Source organism: Raphanus sativus, chromosome 2 (assembly GCF_000801105.2).
Source record: "Raphanus sativus cultivar WK10039 chromosome 2, ASM80110v3, whole genome shotgun sequence".
Taxonomy (NCBI): domain Eukaryota; kingdom Viridiplantae; phylum Streptophyta; class Magnoliopsida; order Brassicales; family Brassicaceae; genus Raphanus; species Raphanus sativus.
Genome location: NC_079512.1, coordinates 1,079,208 through 1,098,320, shown reverse-complemented (window position 1 = coordinate 1,098,320; position 19,113 = coordinate 1,079,208). Strand labels below are relative to the sequence as shown.

At 27.4% G+C, this 19,113-nt stretch overlaps 1 pseudogene; it reads right to left on the bottom strand.

Annotated features, from left to right (window-relative positions):
* Positions 1–2,759: 2,759 nt before the first annotated feature.
* On the bottom strand, positions 2,760–3,689 carry LOC108830803 (uncharacterized; annotated as a pseudogene).
* Between the last annotated feature and the right edge of the window lie 15,424 nt (positions 3,690–19,113).

Genomic DNA, 19,113 nt, shown 5'->3' with positions numbered 1-19,113 from the left:
TTAGTTGTTCATGAAATTTCGTTTTCTCTTTTCTGTCGCAGGAGCGGATTATGAGCTTTTCTTTATAATTGTTTTTTAAACCACTCATAAAATAAACAAAGTAATACTTTAACTTTAAGCAAACGACGGAAAATGTATGTTTGTTTAATCATGTGTAAGTAAAGAAAGCTAAACAATATAAGAGAAATTAAACCATGAGTCAGTGATCGAGTGGTATATAGCATCCGACGATTCTTTCTTGAGTTACTTAGATAACTGTCTTGTGTCTATGTGGATATAAACTAATGTTTTCGTACCATTAAAATATTAAGAGAAAATATCCATTTGTGGGCTGTATTTTCTTTTAAGAAATAGTTTGAGTCTTGGTCACGGATACTCCCAAATTAAAAAAAATATATATACATGAATATATATATAAGAGAAAGTAAAAGAAAAAGTACAACAGTATTACTTTAGATTTTCTTGATTCTCTTTTATCAAATTGTATTTGAATATAAATTTCTAGAGATAGTGTTATATCATGAAACATGTTTTCTTTATTTAATCTATTTTATAAACAACCGTCACAAGAAAAAACAATATCTTTTCTAGATGTCTCAGCATTTGCAGGTCTCCCGCTACCAAAGAAGAAGTAGCCAAGTAAGATCCCAAATAAATTTAGAAGCTCCCATCTTTCTAATTCTACTTCATGTAGTCAAGCACATGGTACATGTTCTCTCTCGCTCTCTTGTAGTAGAAACATACATGTAGATATCATATTTGATATATGCACTTTCGGTTCACTCAAATCATTAACATAAGAAAATCTGACCCAACAAAAAAAAAGCAAAATGATTGCTAACAGATGAAGTATTGGCTGCTAACAATGCAAGCTAAACTAACTTATGTTTTATAGTTAACACCTGTGTTTAATTTCATTCATCTAAAAATTGATGGTGGATGACTAGATGTCAGAAATCTTTTAAATATTTCGTTTCATCAATTAAAATATGACCGACCCGACCGTAGTTTAACTAAATTAGATTTTAATCTATGTTTTAAAAGCGTGACAATATTTAAATCTAATTTACAAAATCAATATGTTTTAATATTTTTGATAAATAGTGTTTTAACATTTTAGTGTATTTTAAAACTATATAATTATATTATGTTTATTTATATTAAATATGAAAGTTATATAAGATATTTGTAAATTTTAATTATTTTAATCTGTTTTCTTATGAGCTTTTAATAAAATATATGTAATTTGTTTTATTAATTGTGTGATATATACTTATTTGAAAAAAAATTATAAAACTTATTTGATTGTCAATTTATTGACACTAACATTTAACTTATTCGATGTCAACTTAAACCAAACATAATCTCGCGTATATAATTATTAATTATATACTTTTAAGAATAAAAATAATCTAAGAATATGAATCTAAAATGAAAGTTGTACTAAGTTTAAATGAATGCAATTTCTGTTTATGAAAATAAAAATAAAATAATTCATTAATTTGATCAATTTCATTTAAAAAATAAAATGTTAGAATTAGTAAATTGACATCAAATAAGTTTTATAATAAAAAATTGATCAAATAAGTGTATATCACAAAATTAATCAAACTAATTATAGAAATTTTATTAAAATTTAATAACAAAACAGATTAAAATAATTAAAAAAATTAAATAATATCTTATATAAATTTCATATTTAAGATAAATAAAATAAATAATTATATAGTTTTACAATACAATAAAATAAAATTTTTAAAACACTACTTATCAAAATTGTATAAAACATATTGGTTTTGTAAATTAGATTTTGTTAAAAATATTCTTACGATTTTAGGACGCATGTCAAAATCTAATTTTAGTTAAATTACCTTCAAGTACATCATATTTTAACTGATAAAACGAGAGATTTAAACGGTCTCTGACATTCACATCACTTTTTGGATGAATGAAATTAAATTTATGATGTTAACTACATAACATCATTAAGTTGAAGGATGTTGCCATACATAATATATATTTCATATATATAGGTATACATTAGTTTAGTTTGCATGGTAGTCATGCGATGGTTAATATTTCATGTAGTCAACAATCATTTTTCCAAAAAAAAAAACCAATGCAAAAGTCTTTTGCTCATAAAATTTGAGAGGCTCAAATACAAAATTCCTATGAAAAACATAATCGACAATGAGATTACTAATCACAAGGAAATGACTAGAATATAGAAGCTAAAACATTCCGGTATGCACACCAAATACCTTTGGAGCCACGGAGGGATTTGATGAAACTTACCAAGAGTGTATTTACCACTCTTCATTACAAGAGCCAACCAACTGTTGTTCCCTCGTGAGACTTTTTTCTTCAAGTAACCCAAGAAACATAGTTTACATCATTCTTGTTGGGTTGTGTAACAAGAAGTTACACAACAATGAGAATAAGAGTTGGTAGTTTGGTCTAGTTAAAAGCCAATTAAATTATGTTTTAGGATATAGTTGTTAGAGTTGTTGATGTCTAGTGTCTTAGGGGCATAGACTAGAAGAAGTTGTGTAAGCAATATGTAAGTGGAGTTAGTAGAGAAATCCAGTAAAGTATGTACGTGGGTAATGATGTAATACAAAAGAGTTGGAGAAAAGATTACCAATGTAGACACCGAAACGTGTTTTTCTCTCTACAAGAACAAATACAAGACAAGAGTGTGTGTTTGTGTTCAGTTGCAACACAAGTGTAAAACGAGAGTGAGAAACAAGTGTGAGTGAGTGAAATTAAAACAGGACAACAATGTATTTCCTTTTTACTGTTAAGGAGTTTGGATGTATTGCTTGCACTCTGCTAGTACTGCTACTAAGTACGTCATCCACATTACACTATCTCTTTTTCTCTTTTTATGCATAATAAAAAGAATGAGAGTGCAAAATGTATGTCTTTATCATATCAATAGATGTCAAATAATACCAAGCAAAGAAAAGTTAGGCCAAGGATGTTCATCCAGCAACCCTAAAAATTTAGGAGAAGAGGAGGGTTCGCATGTCGACAGGTGGCAAGTGAGCAGAGCAAACAGGACAATGAGGAGTGCGCAGCAAGTAACTAGAGATACAAGCACCGTGAAAGATGTGATTGCATCTTGTTTTGTGAACAATCTCATCGTCTCTCGTATACCCTTTCTCACAGAGAAAGCACAATTCCGAACTTTGATAACAATCCAAGATCTTTGTTGCTGGTGAAGCAATTGGTACACATCTGGTTATTGCATCTTCATCGGCCAGGATAGAATGTCTGGTTCTCAATGCGTATAGAAGAGTACGTGTGATGTCAGTCTCAGGGACATGATCTTGACCAAACACTCTAGTTTGAAAGTGAAAGACGAGGACGGGACAGGCAGGAGGTTGGAGGTACGGTGTCAAGATCCTTGAAACAGAAATTGGAGACTATGTGGTCGAAGATCTGTTTATGTATTTTGATAGCGATATCATTGCGCATCGTCATGCGTGACCTGACCATATCTACGAACTTTTTGGACAATCCAGCTTTCGAACCTCTTCTTCGTTGTCCTCGTCCTGTGTATTGGGACAACTGAAACCTTTGAGTTAGATGACCACCTTGAATACTTACTACTATTATTCTGACATCAGACTCAGAAGGCACATCAAACTTGTAAAGCCTGACACCACCGAGAACAGTAATCATAATTACTTACTAATGATAAATGCTTTTTTTGTTGTTGTTGTTGTATGTTAGGTGTGATTGAATCTGCCTTTTTATAACAAAGCCAAGCAAAGGTTATATTTTCTAGGAAAAATTGCCAAAACAGAATAAAAATTCAGCATTATTGTTCCTATAGTATAAAACAATCATTTAGTTGTCCCTTTAGTATAATTTCTTTCATAATTCCAAAATTACCATTTAATTAATCTAATTAAACACATTAAACTAATAGAATTTAAAAAAATAATAATTAAAAATGTTTAAAAAGGAAAAATAAAAATAAAAACTTTAAACTCTTTTAATAAAAATAAACTTTGTAAAACTTAATAAAAATAAAAATAATTTACAAAAAAATTTAAATAAAAACGTTAAATCTACCTATCAAAAAACAGTTTACAAAGTTTTATCTTTTATAAAAAGTTTAAAATGTTGGTAAACTTAATTTTATCAAAAAAATTTAATAAAAAAAAATTAAAATGTATTTTTATAAACTTTGTTTAAACTTTTTATTAAATACTTTTTGTAAAGTTTTATTTTTATTTTTATAAAGTTTACACATTTTATAAAGTTTGTTTAAAGTTTTTATTAAACACATTAATCTAAAAGAATTTTAAAAAAATTTAATTAAAACGTTTTAAAAAGGGAAAATAAAATAATTTTTTTTAATTTTTTTTAATAAAAATAAACTTTTTCAAATAAAAATAATTTACAAATTTTTTTAATAAAAACGTTAAATAAACTTATTAAAAAACATTTACAAAGTTTTATTTTTATAAAAAGTTTAAAACGTTTTTAATAAACTTTTATTTAAATTAAAAATTAAAAGCTTATAAAAATTAAAATAAAACTTTACAAAATATTTTTAAAAAACTTTAAACTAACTTATAAAAAAAACATTTTACAAATTTTTATTTTTATTAAAAGTTTAAAACATTTGTAACCTTTTTAATTTTATCGAACTTTTTAATAAAAATAAAACTTTTAAAAATGTTTTTAATAAAACTTTTAATAAAAATCAAATTTGTAAACTTTATTAGAAAAAACATTACAAAAAATTGTACCTAATTTCAAAACACCACATGTTGTATATATATGTATCATAGAGAACAAGAGTTTGTGAAAAACAAATCAAAAGAAAAACTATAGAAAAACCATAGATTAATGAAGAAGACAAAGGAGAATAATTTTTTAAAAAAAATTGACAAGTAAAATCGAAAATAACACGTTTTAGGAAGTTAGAATATTTTTAGAAGATTTTTAGAATATTTCCTTAACTAAAACTTTCATTAATTTTCGCAAAAATCAGGTAATCTTATCCGTAGAAGGCGTCTTCTAAAAGTTTAGAAGTTTGACAAAAATCCAGAACACGCTTTCTACGTTTAGTAGACAAAAGAATACATTTTAGAAAACACATTCCGCGAAATTTAGAATACTTAATAAAAGTAAAAGATGCTTCCGGACGAAAAGTAGATAGCTTTATGATTAGTAGAATGCGCATTCCACTTTTTTAGAAAATTAGTAAATAGTAGAATGTACGTTCTAAAAATATAGATGAACGTGTTTATTTTAGAAATCGTTTTCTACTATACCATTTTCCGTAGAAGGCACACTCTACCTTTAGTAGAACGTATTTTCAAATTTTTATTTATCAACTTTTTGAAAAAGAAAAAAATACCAGCTTGTGTATATCGGTGTTTTATTAACTGTTTATATTTTTAATATTTTTTTTATTCACAAAAGTATTTATTTCATTAGTTTTCAGAAATACAAAGGGTAAAAAGGAGAAAAATTGGACAAAAAAGATTTTTTTTCCAAATGGACAACATCCTTGTTTTTTTGTTCTCTATTGGCAATTTTCCCTATTTTCTATTCCAACTCCGACTAGGATCTTGAGTTGTAACCGACTTTCCTTTTATTTCTCTAACAAATCAGATTCTTAAACAAAATTTCCTAATTAATTTAGAGATTTAAATTTTTTTAAATCTGACCCGAACACTGAACCGGATGATTTTTTCCGGGTTACCAGATCATCGGATCGACGCAGATGAACCCAAATTAATGAATAAATTAATTTTATTAAATATTAGTTATGAAAATAAATATATAAAAACTGAAGTTAAGTATTTTATAATATTTTTTATAAAACATAAAAAGTAATATTTTGGATATATATATATTTTATGTTTAAAAAACATTTAAAAATATTTAACTTTAGTTTCTATTTTTTTTTAATTTTATTTGACATATAAAATTTCGAAAATAGTTTAGATTATTTAAAAAATGTAACAAGTTAAGATTTATGAAATTTGAAAAATATCAAGATTTAAAGTTCATAAATATTTATATGTCTAATGTGAATAATAAAATTAAACTTCAAATCTAAAATATACCAAAAGTATATAAACATCATTAATAAATTGTCGATAACAATACTGAAAAGTCTAATTTCTTAGTTAAAAGTTATACAAAATAGATTTTAAAAACAGAATTACTAAAAAGGAGAATGAAAATTATCTATTGGTTCAACCAGTGGTTCAACTGGTAACTGGATTTCGGATTTTAGTGGTTTTTAACAGATTTTATTGAATTTCTATTTTGATTTTTTTATAAAATCTGAGCCGAATTTATTTTGGGTCACCGGGTTTACCGGTTTAACTGCGCAATCGGATTCCGCTCGTTACTCATGTCGCACCCACCTTGCAAGTTCACGGGCTTGACAGATATACACGACACTTTATTCGGTCAAATTAGGGCTTGTCATCACTTTTTTCTACTTTAAAATAGAGTATCATTGGAGTATGTTACGACTCTATTATAAAGTTATTCTATTTTAAAGTGAAAAATATGATGAATTATTGGAGATGGTCTTAGTGTTAATTAGATTGTCAATCCTATGATTGTTTTCTTTGATGATTCAGGTCTCCTAGTGCTTGGAAACATAGAACGCCAAGTACAATTTCTTGTCATAAAGGCAAAAAAAAATGATGAAGATATTTGGCCAATCTTCTTCAATTGATTCTGCCACTGTCGTACGTCCACACAATCTCTTCCTCCAATTCAATTTTCTCATGATAAAATCATCTTTATAGATGCAAATCTTTTAACTTTTCATAACCATAATTTATTTCAACAGGCTGTCTGGTAAGGGATCAAAACGGTGTACGCATATTAAACCAAGTGTGTCGTTGCTCTGTTCTAATTTTGTAAATACCCGAAACTGAAGGAGGTTTTACATGAAAAGCTGCCAATGATGTCTCTCATAGCTTCAGAATTTAGCTACTTGCCCGATGTAAAAGTTCCTGGTAAAAGAGCCCCATTGTTCCCAACAAAGCTTTGTTCTCTTCTTTTCCTTCTAACCATACATTGTTGACTTTTTTTTTTGATGAAATGTTAAATTTATTGATCATCACTGAAAAGAATGTTTTATGTACAAAAGAACTTTGATCCTATGTATGAGTCCTAAACATTGTTGACTTTCTTAGTACGTGTGGACTGTTTACTCCCTATACTCTACGGATGTGGCCAAAGTTCCAGCTGCTTTGCGTTGCTTTATACTATTTATAATCATCCTTTTTGAATGTGCAGGAGGAGATGATAAGCTAGATGGAGATGCTGCTATGAACAAGTTTTCCAGCTATATATACTAGAGTATCGATGAGGAGATGAGACAAGCCATATGCATATCAATTTCTCATCGTTCTATTTTTTTAACAATTGTTTTAATAAAACTTTATATTTTGTTTAAATTAAACTTTAAACAATACATATATTTATTTAAAATTTTGTGTAAATTAAACTTTAATATTTTTGATTTTTTTCTCAAATTTTGTAGGTTTTTGGGTAAATTCCCTATATAACGAGTTAATACTCTTTAATTTTTAAAATAATTTCAAACTACATTCTAAATTTTTATTATTGTATCATAAATTATCTTTCATGCTACATGGTCATCGTTTTAATTTCTTAACAAATTGTTTAATAAAACTTAATACACTGCTTAAATTAGTGGATTAACCACTATGAAATATCTATTCTTTAGAGAAACGGAAGCAACAAAAGTTTCAAACCTCCTTGACCATTATCATATATTAGTTTATGACGCAAATATGAATTAAAACAATATTGTCATATTTTAATTTTTTCTAAAAATATGTGGGTTAACCCCTACGAAAATATTGAGTTTTAGGTTAAATGCTCTATATTTTTAAGCTTATACTCATTAGTGTTGTTTAAAACTTTCTAATCACGTTATAGATTTTTATTAATGTATGATAAACTCTCTTTCATGAGACAAGATCATTTTTCTAAATTTTTAGCAATTAAGTTAGTAAAACTTCATATGCTGCCTAAATGATTGGACTTACCACTATGAAATTTTTATTCTTGAGAAAAACGGAGACAAAAAAAGTTTCAAACCTCTTCGATCATCATCATATTTCAATACAGGATGCACCTATGCATTTAAAAAGATTTTCATATTTATTAATTTTTTTCAAAATTCGTGTGTTAAACCCTACGAAAATATAAAATTTTCGTTAACTTTTCTATATACAATGAAAATCTCTATAAATTAATAATGCGAGAACTACACCAAAAGTATATTTTATTAATTTATAGAGATATTAATTTATCGATATACTAATTGAACTAAAAACTCAATTTGGGACTATAAAATTATACTATTTTATAGAGATTTTTAGTGTATATTATTTATAGAGTATTAATTTAAAGAGATATACTGTACTTAATTTTATACTCATTAAAGTTGTTTAAAATTTTCTAACCGCATTATAAATTTGTATTGATCTATTATAAACTTTCTTCTATGGAATATGGGCATCTTTCTATTTTTTTAACAATTGTTTAAATAAAACTTTATATGGTGTTTAAATTAGTAGACTAACCTCTATGAAATTTCTATTCTTTAGATAAACGGAAACTATAAAGGTTTCAAAACCTATTTGAACATTATCCTATCTCAGTGTAAAATTAATATATTTATTAAAAAAATATTGTCGTAGTTTTGAAGTTTTCTCAAACTTTGTTGGTTATACTACGAAAATATTGAGTTTTAGGTAAATTTCCTATATAATTAGTTAATACTCTTTAATTTTTAAAAATATTCTAAATACATTCTAAATTTTTACTATTGTATCATAAATTATCTTTCATGGTACATGGTCATCGTTTTATTTTTTAACCATTTTTATAATAAAATTTAATATACTGCTTAAATTAGTGGATTAACCACTATAAAATCTCTATTCTTTAGAGAAACAGAAACAATAAAGGTTCTAAAACCTCATTGACCATTATCCTATGTTAGTTCATTATGCAAATATGCATTTAAAAATATTGTCATTTTTTCCTCAAAATACGTGGATTAACCTCTACGAAAATATTGAATTTTAGGTTAAATGCCCTATATTTTTAAGCTTATACTCATTAGTGTTGTTTAAATTTTTCTAATAACTTTATACAATGTACGATAAACAATATTTCATGGTACATGGACATCGTTCTAATTTTTTAACAATTAAGTTAGTAAAACTCCATATGGTGTCTAAATCATTTGACTTACTACTTTGAAGTTTTTATTCTTGAGAAAAACGGAGACAACAAAGGTTACAAACCTATTTGACCATCATCCTATGTCAATACATGATGAAACTATGCATTTAAACAAGATTATCATATTAATTGATTTTTTCAAAAATTGTGGGTTAACCCCTACGAAAATATAAAATTTTCGTTAATTTCTCTATATACTGAAGTTTATACTCATTAAAGTTGTTTAAATTTTTTTTAAATGCATTGTGAATTTGTATTTATCTATTATAAAATTTCTTCCATGGTACATGGGCATCATTCTAATTTTTAGAATAAATGTTTTTATAAAACTATATATGTTGCTTAAATTAGTGGACTAACCACTATGAAATCTATATTCTTTTGGATAAACGGAAACAATAAAGGTTTCAAACCTCTTTGAATATTGTCCTATGTCATTTTACAATGTATATATTTATTAAAAAAAATATTTTTCATATTTTTTATTTTTTCTCAAATTTTGTTGATTACACTACAAAATATTGAGTTTTTAGGTAAATTCCCTATACACTTAGTTAATACTCTTTAATTTTTAAAACAGTTTCTAACTACATTCTAAATTTCTAGTATTGTATCATAAATTATTTTTCATGGTACATGGTCGTTGTTATAATTTCTTAACAATTTGTTTAATAAAACTTAATATACTGCTTAAATTAGTGGATTAACCATTATGTAATCTAATTCTTTAGAGAAACGGAAACAACAAAAGTTCTAAACCTCCTTTATCATTATCCTATGTTAGTTTATGATGAAAATATGAATTATAAAAATATTGTTATATTTTTAATTTTTTATAAAAATATGTGGGTTAACCCCTACAAAAATATTGAGTTTTAGGTTAAATGTTATATAATTTTAAGGTTACACTCATCAGTGTTGTTTAAAATTTTCTAATCACTTCATAGATTTTTATTAATGTATGATAAACTCTCTTTCATGGTACAGGGGCATCTTTCTATTTTTTCAACAATTAAGTTACTAAAACTTCATATATGCCTAAATGATTGGACTTACCACTATGAAATATTTATTCTTGAGAGAAACGGAGACAACAAAAGTGAGAAACGGAGACAACAAAGATTTCAAACCTCTTTGACCATCCTCCTATGTCAATATAGGATGCAACTATGCATTTAAAAAGGATTTTCATATTTATTAATTTTTTTCCAAAATTCTAGAGTTAACCCCTACGAAAATATAAAATTTTCGTTAACTTCTCTATATACTTAAGTTTATACTCATTAAAGTTGTTTAAAAATTTCTAACCGCATTATAAATTTGTATTGATCTATTATAAACTTTATTCCATAGAACATGGGCATCTTTCTATTTTTTTAACAATTGTTTAAATAAAACTTTATATGGTGTTTAAATTAGTGGACTAACCTCTATGAAATTTCTATTTTTTAGATAAACGGAAAATATAAAGGTTTCAAACCTCTTTGAACATTATCCTATCTCAGTGTACAATTAATATATTTATTAAAAAAATATTGTCGTATTTTTGAATTTTTTTCAAATTTTGTAGGTTATACTACAAAAATATTGAGTTTTAGGTTAATTCCCTATATACTGAGTTAATACTCTTTAATTTTTTTAAAAATATTCTAAATACATTATAAATTTTTACTATTGTATCATAAATTATCTTTCATGGTACATGGTCATCGTTTTATTTTTTTAACCATTTTTATTATAAAACTTAATATAGTGCTTAAATTAGTGGATTAACCACTATGAAATCTCTATTCTTTAGAGAAACGCAAACAATAAAGGTTCTAAACCTCCTTGAACATTATCCTATGCTATTTTACTATGCAAATACGCATTAAAAAATATTGTCTTATTTTTTTTATTTTTCTCAAAATATGTGGATTAGCCCTTACGAAAATATTGAGTTTTAGGTTAAATGCTCTATATTTTTAAGCTTATACTCATTAGTGTTGTTTAAAATTTTCTAATCACTTTTTACATTTTTATCAATGGATTATAAAATCTCTTTCATGGTACAGGGACATCTTTCTGATTTTTTAACAATTAAATTAGTAAAACTTCATATGTTGCCTAAATGATTGGACTTACCACTATGAAATTTTTATTCTTGAGAGAAAGGTTCCAAACATCTTTGATCATCATCCTATGTCAATACAAGCTGCAACTATGCATTTTAAAAGGATTTTCATATTTATTAATTTTTTCCAAAATTTGTGGGTTAACCCCTACAAAAATATAATTTTTTTGTTAACTTCTCTATATACTTAAGTTTATACTCACTAAATTTGTTTGAAAAAAATTAAATGCATTATGAATTTGTATTTATCTATTATAAACTTTCTTCCATGGTACATGGGCATCATTCTAATTTTTTTAACAATTGTTTTAATAAAACTTTATATGTTGCTTAAATTAGAGGACAAACAACTATGAAATCTCTATTCTTTTGGGTAAACGGAAACAATAAAGGTTCCAAACCTCTTCGAACTTTATCCTATCTCAGTGTACAATGAAGATATTTTTTTAAAATATTGTCAACAATTGTTTTAATAAAACTTTATATGTTTCTTAAATTAGTGGACAAACAACTATGAAATCTCTATTCTTTTGGATAAACGGAAACAATAAAGGTTCCAAACCTCTTCGAACATTATCCTATCTCAGTGTACAATGAATATACTTTTTAAAAGTATTGTCATATTTTAAAAAATTTCCCAAATTTTGTAGGTTATACTACGAAAATATTGAGTTTTAGGTAAATTTTCTATATACTGAGTTAATACTCATTAATTTTTTTAAAATGTTCTAAATACATTATAAATTTTTACTATTGTATCATAAATTATCTTTCATGGTTCATGGTCATTAGTTAATTTTCTTAACCATTTTTATAATAAAATTTAATATACTGCTTAAATTAGTTAATTAACCACTATGAAATCTCTATTCTTTAGAAAAACGGAAACCACAAGGGTTCTAAACTTCTTTGACTGTTATCCTATGTTAGTTTATCATGCAAATACGCATTAAAACAATATTTTCATATTTTTAATTTTTCTCAAGATATGTGGGTTACTCTCTACGAAAATATTGAGTTTTAGGTTCAATGCTCTATATTTTAAGATTATATTCATTAGTGTTGTTTAAAATCTTCTAATAATTTTATACATTTTTATCAATGTATGATAACCTCTCTTTCATGGTACAGGGGCATCGTTCTAATTTTTTAACAATTAAGTTAGTAAAACTTCATATGCTACCTAAATCATTTGACTTACCACTATGAAATTTTTATTCTTGAGAGAAAGGGAGACAACAAAGGTTTCAAATCTCTTTGACCATCATTCTATGCTAATACAGGATGAAACTATGTATTTAAACAAGATTATCATATTTATTGATTTTTCAAAATTTGTGGGTTAACCCATATGGAGATATAAAATTTCGTTAACTTCTCTATATACTGAATTTTATACTCATTAAAGTTGTTTAAAATTTTATAAATACATTATGAATTTGTATTTATCGATTATAAACTTTCTTCCATGGTACATGAGCATCGTTCTAATTTTTTTAACAATTGTTTTAATAAAACATTATATGTTGCTTAAATTAGTGGATTAACCACTATGAAATATATATTCTTTTGGATACATGGAAAAAATAAAGGTTCTAAACCTCTTTGAACATTATCCTATGTCATTGTACAATGCACATAATTATTAAAAAAAATATTTTCATATTTTTTATTTTTTTCTCAAATTTTATAGGTTACATTACAAAAATATTGAGTTTTTAGGTAAATTTCCTATATAATGAGTTAATACTCTTTAATTTTTTTTTAAAGTTCTAACTACATTTAAAATTTTTATCATTGTATCATAAATTATCTTTCTTTGTACATGGTCATCGTTTTAATTTCTTAACAATTTGTTTAATAAAACTTAATATACTGCTTAAATTAGTGGATTACCCACTATTAAATCTCTATTATTTCGAGAAACGGAAACAAAAAAAGTTCCAAACCTCCTTGACCATTATCCTACGTTATTTTATGATTAAAATAAGAATTCAAAAAATATTGTCATATTTTAATTTTTTTCTAAAAATATGTGGGTTAACCCCTACAAAAATATTGAGTTTTAGGTTAAATGATCTATATTTTAAAGCTTATACTCATTAGTATTGTTTAAAATTTTCTAATCACTTTATAGATTTTTATTAATGTATGATAAACTCTCTTTCATAGTACAGATGTATCGTTCTAATTTTTTAACAATTAAGTTACTAAAAATTCATATGTTGCATAAATGATTGGACTTACCATTATAAAATTTTTATTTTTGAGAGAAATAGAGACAACTCATGTTACAAACCTCTTTGACCATCATTCTATGTCAATACAGGATGCAACTATGCATCTAACAAGGATTTTCATGTTTATTATTTTTAAAAAAATTTGTGGGTTAACTCCTAGGAAAATATATTTTTCATTAATTTCTCTATATAATTAAGTTTATACTCATTAAAGTTGTTTAAAATTTTCTAACCGCATTATAAATTTGTATTAATCTATTATAAACTTTTTTTCATGGTTCATAGGCATCGTTCTTTTTTTTTTTAACAATTGTTTAAATAAAACTTTATATGGTGTTTTAAATTAGTGGTCTAACCTCTATGAAATCTCTATTATTTAGATAAAGGGAAATTATAAAGGTTCCAAACCTCTTTGAGCATTATCCTATGTCAGTGTACAATGAATATATTTGAAAAATATTGTCATATTTTGAATTTTCACAAATTTTGTAGGGTAAACTACAAAAATATTGAGTTTTAGGTAAATTTCCTATATAATGAGTTAATACTTTTTAATTTTTTAAAAATATTCTAACTACATTCTACTTTTTAATATTGTATCATAAATTATCTTTCATGGTACATGGTCATCGTTTTAATTTCTTAACAATTTTTTTAATAAAACTTTAATATACTGTTGAAATTAGTGAACTAACTACTATGAAATCTCCATTTTCTTAAGAAACAGAAACAACAAAGGTTTCAAATCTCCTTGAACATTATCTTATGTTATTTTATGATGCAAATATGCATTAAAAAAATATTGTCATGTTTGTTTTATTTTTTCTCAAAATATATGGTTAACCCCTACGAAAATATTGAGGTTTAGGTTAAATGCTCTATATTTTTAAACTTAGATTCATTAGTGTTGTTTAAAATTTTCTAATAAACTTTATACATTTTTATTAATGTATAATAAACTTTCTTTCATGGTACAGGAGGATCGTTCTAATTTTTTAACAATTAAGTTAGTAAAACTTCATATGTTATCTAAATTATTTGACTTACCACTATGAAATTTTTATTCTTGAGAGAAACGGAGACAACCAAGGTTGCAAACCTATTTGACCATCATCATATGTCAATACGGGATGCAACTATGCATTTAAACAATATTTTCATATTTATTGAATTTTAAAAACAAAATTGTGGGTTAACCCCTATGAAATTTTTTATTTCTATATATACTGAAATTTATACTCACTAAAGATGTTTAAAATTTTCCAACCGCATTATAAATTTATATTAATTTATTATAAACTTTTTGCCATAGTACATGGAAATCGTTTTATATTTTTAACAATTGTTTTGATAAAATTTTATATGTTGTTTAAATTAGTGGACTAACTTCTATGAAATATCTATTCTTTAGACAAACGGAAATGATAAAGATTTCAAATCTCTTTGAATATTATCCTATGTTAGTGTACAATGCATATATTTATTAAAAAAGTATTGTCATATTTTTGAATTTTATTTTTTATTCGTTTTTAATATTTAAATATTTTAAAAATATATTTATTTGATTAATCAAAGGTCAATTCTGGAATTCTGAAAAAAATTATATCATAGGAAAAAATAATGTTGGTTTTATACTATATTAACCTAGATGGTGGATCTTTATTCTATTTTGACAATTTTACCAATAATAATTACCATTTTTCTTTCCTGAAAACTTCTTAAGTGAGGATCAATATCTTGACCGAGGCTTTCAGAATAGGGATAGTATATTTGATATGCTCCCCTAAAAGATTTATTCAGAACTAAATTAAAACTCATATTATGATAAAAATACAGATTCATATATGAAAAGCAATTGAAAAAGGTGTGAATAATCTTAAAAGACCAAATATGAAAACAAATTAATACATGCTTAAAATTGTAAGTTGATATTACGAACATAATAGAGCAACACAAATGGTTACCCACTTTGATGGTATGCGTGGTAAATTTGTAGCGAATACAAAGCTAATTAAACAAATAAATATCAAAAGTAAATACTAGTGTTTAACCCACGCTAATTTGCGTGGAAGTTTTTTGGTCCAGTGATTTAAATAAAGGTTTATTAATGCTTTTATATTAGGAGGTCTGAGTTTCGAGTCCTAGTGAAAACGGAATTATGCGAATTAAGAGAGAGAATGCTTGCAAAAAAATTCTACAGCATGGCATAATAGCAAAATAATGCTAATTATTTCAGTGGTAATTATTCGAGGGAACTTCGACCACAATACAGAAAACCACCTGGGTTCGATTCACAATGGTTATCTGAACTGCTTTAAATGGTAAGAATACGTGGATTATTATGGGTCCCGGAAAATTAATATGTTGGTTTCGGTCGCCGAATTACCCTGGTAAACAAAAAAAATATTAGGGCTTAGTCCAAAAAAACGTAATAGGGCTAACATTATCCTTTTTCTCTTAAAGAAAAGAAAATCAGATTAAATTATTCTTTAAACTAAGGGTTTATTGGCGTAATAGCCATATTTCAGAGAGAAATTAAAAAAATAGACATGATTTTGACATAATTCAGTGTTTGGCTTTTTGGTCTCAATCAAGCCGGTTCTATCCTTTTACTTAACAAGTTGCCGGTTACATTTACAGAAGTAAGAGACGTGGTTCTTTTTGGGGCACTTAATTATACGAAGCGTGTATGACAACTGAAAGTAACACATAGAATGAAACAGCATGTTATGAAGGATCTATTTTATATGAGAATAGATTCCATTTTACATGACAAAAATAGAATAGCTTTATTGTTTATAATTTACTAATATAATCACGAACATAGACGGTGAAATGTGCGGTTAGAGAGAGGCGATGATGTAGTTAGTGCAATAAATTTGTAATTGTGGATTACGGCTCTTGCAGATTAAAGAGGAGGGAAAAGCCACGTAGAAAGGTAGATTTACTGATGATATTTTTACTGTAGAGGGGTAAACGAATGGTGGAAATTAACACCGTTAATCTTAAATGATGAAGTGAAAGCAAACCATAAATGGTGTATTCCATATAATAATCACTGTAATCTATGTGAAGACACTTAGAAGTAACAAAGTGAAGGAAGTTAAAGATTCACTGGTTTGAGCAAGAAGGAGGTAAGTTCTTGTGCGAATATTCTAATAAACCTAGTTTCATAGGAAAATTACTCTTTTAAAGTTAACATGATTTCCATACTATATTTTACACATAGAATAGTATGGAAATAGTGTATATTAGTCAAGCATAGCATAATCAAGTATAGTACGTGACATACCCGAACTCAATTATCAAAACTAAACCCTAAGTAGGAAATGTCAACCCAAATCCCAAAGATCAACAGTATAACAGATGGTTAGTTTTGGGGATTTTTAATATTATACCCTAATCTGGAAATATCAACCCAAATCCAAAGATAAACAAGGGTAGTATGTTATTAAATTGTGTGTACTAAATATAATTTCAAACACGTACGAAAACTTCTCATATTAAAGCATACATAATTAGTCAAGCATACATAATAAAGTATAGTACAATTTCCATTTCATATATATTAAATGGTATAGAAATGTAGATACAAAACATCTCCATAATTCTCGGGTCACCTAGACGATAATGTGCACGATAGTAAGACGACAATCCGGTATTTCCCCCACAAAATACCTTTCACAAGCACCAACAAGGACAATCGCAGACGGGTTACGGGTCCTTCTATTTTTTCCCTTGACAAGGCGGTCAATTATCCAGCTGGTGGTGGGCTTATCCTCCTTTCCAAACAGAACATCCCATATTGACGGTGATGAGGCCGAGGACTTGGAGTTAGAACTTCCCTTCCCCCGCTGCCCTTTACCCTTCGACTTAAGGTGGACGTCCACAATTGAGCCCGGTCACAAGTGCGAAGTCTTGAATAGCATAACGTATTGGCTTCCCAACGAAAAGGCACCAAAGTTCGAAGTCCTTCTCCGTTACCAACTGGCGTGAAAGAATGTAATGAAGAGACATAACGGAAAAGGTATGGGACCCCATCCTCAGTACTTGGCCAAACTGTGACGCACTCAACGACGCAAAGTCTTCATCCTCCCATGCACCCTTTATTGTTTCCATACTATATCACATGGTTGATAGGTTTACGAATACTATTTCATTTGAAGTAGAAACCAGAACTTAAAATTCATACTATGTGTAGTAACATACCATTTCAAAAAAAAAGAAAATCAAACCGTAGTTGAAACAGTACCAAACCGTTGTTTAAGATCCTACTAAGAAAACGACACACAACCACCAGTTCTAGGAAGTATACTTGTAAAAATGTTTCCATACTATGTCACATGGTTGATAGGTTTACGAATACTATTTCATTTGAAGTAGAAACCAGAACTTAAAATTCATACTATGTGTAGTCACATACCGTTTCAAAGTTAAAAAATTCTACAGATTTCGCATGACTTACTACCCCACATATTTTACAGCATCGACATGAAACAAATCAAATTCAAAAAGCCCTCAAACAATCAGGGAACACACAAACCCTAATTCTATTTGGAGAGTCATATTTTGAGACAACGGCAAACCCTAATTTTGAGCAGATCGGAAAATTGCAATCCAACAAACAGAGGAGAAGGAGACAACGGCAATAACTTTAACAGAGGAGAAGGAGACAATGACAATAACTTACAGAAGTACGAGAGCTAAGCGGCATGAAGCAACTAGAACGGAATAGTCAACCACCGGTGGTTTTACTCCCCTCCGCCGAGACCTAAACCCAAAAGAACCACCACACGACTTGGAAGAGAGAACGACGGAGATAGCGTAGTCTCTGATTACAAGCACCGGCGAACGAAATGGGGATTATAGAAAGGAGAATTGCGGTGGAGATTATCGAGAGAGGGAAACGGGAGAGGATGAAAGATGAGAGAGTTTGTGTGGAATGGGGAAGGACACGAGTTACTTTGCTGTAATAATTATTATTTTTGTTTCCTATCAGGTCAGCCGGTGAGTTTAAGAGGATATCATAGTAATATTATATATTTATAACGACGTATATCCTTCCGTTAGGTAAAAACGTTAGTCTGCTAATTACCTTTTTTTCATGGCTATAGAGCCCAATTCCCCTTAAACTAATTGTTTTGAGAAAAAAAAAACTAATTGTGTGGCTGGCCATGAACCAACATGGAGAGCCAATAGGTCGTAGCCAGCAAAACACAACGCAGTCAATGACTAATGCATTGAGGAAGAACCTAGCCATGCAACAGTCTAAGTTCAAGTTTAACTGGCGCGGGGCCCACTGTATCCTTAAAAAGTCAACTTCATTCCCAAAGAGATCGCTGCTTTCCTTTGACCTTTTCTCTTTTCTCGATTTAGAGCCAGTGGTAATCTCGTAAAAACAACTTCGATACTTCGGTTGTGTTTGTAGTTTCATAACTTTTGTCATTATCACTTCATATTATTTATTGTTTCCTGGAAAAGAAG